The sequence below is a fragment of the Carlito syrichta genome, unplaced genomic scaffold (assembly GCF_000164805.1).
Source record: "Carlito syrichta isolate Samal-C Ts95f unplaced genomic scaffold, Tarsius_syrichta-2.0.1 Scaffold271031, whole genome shotgun sequence".
NCBI lineage: Eukaryota > Metazoa > Chordata > Mammalia > Primates > Tarsiidae > Carlito > Carlito syrichta.
This window is the reverse complement of record NW_007215127.1, coordinates 313,299-318,531: the sequence shown is the minus strand read 5'-3', so window position 1 is coordinate 318,531 and position 5,233 is coordinate 313,299.

Below are 5,233 nucleotides of genomic sequence, written 5' to 3'. Positions count from 1 at the left end.
AAGCCAGACGCCCGTGCTTTCTGCTTAGCCTCGCCAGTCCCCGGCGTGTACTCGGACAGAGTCCTGGTCCGGAATTCCCGTCCTTCTGGGGGGAGACCAGGTGCGGTCCTGGGTTGGGGAAGGGGAGAGAGAAGGTGCGACGCCCCTCCGCCGTCCCTCGGCCCCTTTCCACTGCCTGGAGACAGAATTCCTCCTAGGTGCTGGAGCAGATCCCGGGGCGGAGGCATGGCGTGGAGGGAGCACGTTTTCATGTAAAACGAAAGACTTTAAATTAGCACTTTTTCCAACTCAAGAGTGTTTTCCCTGGAGAAACAGCGGTTAGCGGATAACCCACAGGGTGAATTCAAACCGCGCGGTTTATGAATCATCTTGCTCCCAACTCCAGCTTCCTCTTCATTTTTTAGAGGGCGAAAGCCACATAATATTGGTTATTGCACCATCGCTTGCGGGTGTAGACAAAGACTTTCTTTAACGTGACTACGAAATTCGCTTTTGAACCAGGCGCGGTGAGCCCTCGGGCGCCTTCCTCAGCTGGGCGCAGAGGTTTCCGCACCGGGGGACCCCTCCCGTCGGTTTTGGTCACGGGGGCGAATGTGCGCAGGGCTCAGAGGAGTCGCACGAGTGATATTTCGGACTCCTGAGGGGTGCCAGTTAAACCGCTTTTCTAGGCTATGAAGACGTAGTTTCCACCGTGCGTTTAATTTGGGAAAGTTCCTCCCGTTTGCCGGACCTTGCGCTGGGCGTGGGGGAATGGGGGCTTGGAGTGGGGTGGGGTGGGAGGGGGCTGCGGATACCTGGAAGGGTGTATTGAGAAATCTAATGTTTGAATACATGCAAGCAAGAAAAGCACAAAGGTGTCGCCGTCGGAGGAGCGCCGCTCAGCGACATAGGTCGACGCAGGCTTCTCCTGGCAAAGCAGCAGGGCCATTTTCGACCACTTCGGAGCTCTCAATACCGTCTGGACCTGAAAGCGACAGACTGAAACGCCTTTTTAAAACGTTTAAACCTGGTTGTGAGTACTGGAATACTCATGTGTAACTTTGCTTTTAATTCCCGGATAGTTGGGGACAGAGGAGGAGAAAGATCAGCGCCATTGTTCCTCATGCAAAAATAATGTTCAGTGTTCGTTGAAGTCTCCTTAAGGTCATTGACCAGAAAATACCTCCCTGTTTAGGCATCATAAAGGTTGCTTCCCATTAAACGCTAATTGATTTATGTACATTTCTGTTTAGCCTGGTGCCTACACCGTCATTTTTGCAGAAACTGTCAACTCTGACAAAGTGGACACTGGGACCGTCATACCTGCAAAAAAAGTACTTGAATTTCAGGACCAGCCCCACCCATCTGTTCTTCAAGGGCATGTTACTTGGGCCCTACTTGGTTGTTTGAGATCCAGCAGTTGGATTTTCTGAAAGTAAACCCCAGATGGAAACCCACACTCATTATCTTGCAGAAACATTTTAATTTCTGAGTGGCCTAGACTGAGCCATGGACCTGCTGTAGCCATAGCGATCAACCGCTCCAAAGCAGAAAACCTTCAGCTGAGGGTTAGAACAACAATACTTTAAGCACACAGAGAAGATTCCTAGCTCTGAGAAAATAAGGAAAAATAAAAAAGGCTCCAAGTCACAAAATTTATATTTGTATGAAAATCCTTTGAACAATTATTTGACAGTCAGTGCATTTTTCTAGTTACATTTGTTGATCTGAATTTCTCAGTCACCCTTTGCATGTGAGACTCATTCTCAGCAAAGATGACGAATGGATCTTTTAGGAATCCCTGCTTTGATTTTCTGCGTTAGCCATAGAAGCTTCTTTGCTTTAGATACTTTATGTGATGGTTGTCAAGGGAACCTTGGGTAAAATTTCTCAGGAGTGTCTTTAAAAACATTGCTCATAATTAAAAACCGATTTATAGAAATCACCAGAGAAATGATGGCACATTATGTTCAAACAAGTTTTTAGGCCATGTGGAATAAATAAAATCATTATGGTCTGGTTGGGCAACACTGCCTTGCAGTCATCCTCTGACAGTGCCAGGAGGACCTGATACATAGATTCATAGATTTCAGAACTGCCTGTGTGGCACGAGCCTGAGGACAGCTGCATTTTCTCTAATGATAATGCAGGTTATGACTCCATTCTTTCAAGTCCCGGAATAGTGTAGTCTAGGAGGTAAGTAAGGTAGCACTCAAGGAAATATCTTTAATAACCTTGGGATTTTTTAAGAGGGGAAGAAAGACAGTAGAAAACTCCACATGGTGTAGTCTGAAAGACAGAATGAACTCCTTGGAACATAGACCCATCTTGTTACAGGTCAGCCGATGGGCCATAAGTTTTTTTGTTTTGTTTTGTATCTTAGTGGTGAAGTTCCCAAAAGCAACCATCCTGCTACTAAACTTTCTCTGCAGGGAAGTCCCAAGGAATTTAACAACACCCAGGTAATAGCTAATGCCACAGTATTAGCAATAGCTTTCAGCGGGTAGTTACGTGAGGGCAAACCCCTTCAGGGAAGAGAAGTAGGACAAGACTTATAAAGGCTACTTAGTGGCCTGCTACAGTTAATTCAGCTTCCAAAGGCATTGGGTTTGCAGTCTAGCTTGCCTTGGCACTAGTGAACTGTGACAATGCATGTTGGTGACTAATATTTATTTAGAGAATAGCATTTAATAGGGCAGTAACTTATTAAATAATCCAAAGCAAAGCAGTTGCATTTGCTAAAAATCACTCCCACTGACCCTGGGCACAGTTACTCGGATGCCTGACTTATGACTGACCAGGCCATATTGGTTAATGCAGTCATGGGCAGCTGCAGTGATCCACCTGGTGTGTGGAGGCGGCTAGAGCACATTGAGGACTTCACCCATCTCCACGGACAGTCTAGGGCTGGATTAACTCAGAAGCAGTTTGGACTTTATGCAGCCCAAGGAATGCAGTTTGCTGGACCAGAGCATCCTCACACACTTCTAGTTGCACAGCCATGGTTAGTCAGTCAGGAAACATTCATGGAATGGCCACAGTGTGCCTAGTGTTGAGCCACACATTTGAGAGATAAAAGTGAGTTCCTATTGTTGAGTAGCTCTCAGTCCTGACAATGACTTTGACTGAGAATCTGGCCTGTTTCTGTATATTAAGGGCCTTGCAAACATTCACAGCTTTTGAACCGGTATGCAGTTATATTTCTAGTTATTTGTCCTATGGAAATAATTTCTAATACCAAAAAAGTCTTTTTGTATGAGTATTTGTATAACGATTAAGGTGCATGCTTTGATGTCAAATCTACGTTTGAATTCTTTTAAAAATTTTAATTTAAAAAAAATATATAATAGAGATGAGACCTTGCTATGTTGCCCAGGCTGGTCTTGAACTCTTGGCCTAAAGGGATCCTCCTGTCTTGGCCTCCCAAAGTGCTGTGATAACAGGTGTGAACCACCACACTCAATATGGCTTCTCTTTAACCCTCAGTTTTGTTATATGTACAATGGGGATAATAGCTACCTCATAAGAATATTGTGAGTTTTAACTAAAAAGTGATTGATAATCATAAAAAATATAAAAGGGCCTAGCACACTGCTTGGGAGTATTAAACAAACTGTAGCAATTATTATTGGCATTATCACCACAGTATTATTGATAATATTAAAATTTTGAGTTTAACTTTCATAATATTAAACTCTGGAAACAAAGTATCCAAAGTAGGTAGGAGGACGGTAATTAATTAAATGTTTACACATACACATACACACACACACACACACACACACACACACACACACAATGAAAAGTTATGCAGCTTTTAAAAAGATTTTAAAAGTTTCTACCTGCATGTTATATAAATACCTTCCTATATACAATCATTTCTCCCAGAGTCCCTTGCAGCCAGGGTTACTGATATGAATTAAGTATGACCAATTGGGTGCACTTATTTGAGGAGTGAGGTGGAAGCCACACTTTGGCTGTCTTTGTGGTTTCTGCTGGTAGGCACAATCAGTGAATACTTTTTTAGGTGGTGAGTGCCTGACAGTGTTAATAGAGGTGCCAATGGCAATCCTCTGGAGACAACAGTTCCAGTGGTGGCTTTCAGCTCCCTCAATCACAGCTAACAAGGGTGTTGTTGGAGTCACCAGTCACAGTGGCAGCTTCCTCATCGTGTGTGTGTGTGTGTGTGTGTGTGTGTGTGTGTGTGTAGCTGTGGCAGTGCTAGCAGCTGCTCTGATCACCCAGTTCTTCCATTCCTGGTGAGCCAACCTAGTTCCTCTACCCAGTCTTTCCAACAATCTTGAAAGCAGCAAAGTCCCTCTCTTAAATCTCTGCTCAGGTAATTTCTGTTATTGGAAACTAGATCCAATCATGCCAAGCCTATAAAACTCTACATATTGTATGATTATAATTAAGCAAAACAGCAACAAAACTATATATAGAAAAATCCCAGAAGAGTCTACCTCAAAATGTTGATTGTGAATATCTTTGACTAGTAAGACTACGTGTGATCTTTCTTTCAATTTACTTTATATTACCACACTATTTTCTTTTTTAAACAGAGCTTTATCAAAATGTAATCATGATCTTGGTCCATTTTGGTTGCTATAACTGAATACCTGAGACTGGATAATTTATTAAGATAAGAGGTTTATTTCTTATGGTTCTGGATACTGGGAAGTTCAAAAACAGGTAGTCACATCTGGACAGCTTCTGGTGAGAGTCTTGTGCTGTGTCATAACATGGCAGGTGGCATCACAGGGTGAGAAGGACACACTTAGTGCTAAACTGGTTTTTATTTTTACTGTATTTTATTTTCTTAAATGAGACAGATTCTCACTATGTTGGCCAGGTTGATCTCAAACTCCTGGCCTCAAGTGATCCTCCCACCTTGGCCTCCCAAAGTGCTGAGATTATAGGTGTGAGCCACCATGCCCAGCCTAAACAGGATTTTATAACAGACCCAGTATGGATAAACTAATCCACTCTCATGATTACCCATTGATTCATTAATTTGCGAATGGATCAATCTATCCTCATGACCCAATCACTTCTTGAAGGCCCCACTTTTTTAATATTGTGACATTGAGGATTAAGTTTCAACAAGGACTTCAGAGGGGACATTTAAATAACAGCAATCACATACCACATATTTGCCAATTTAAGGTGTACAATTCAATGGTTTTTAGAATATTCATAAGAATATGTAACCATCACCACAGTCAATTTTAGAATGTTTTCATCATCTCGAAAA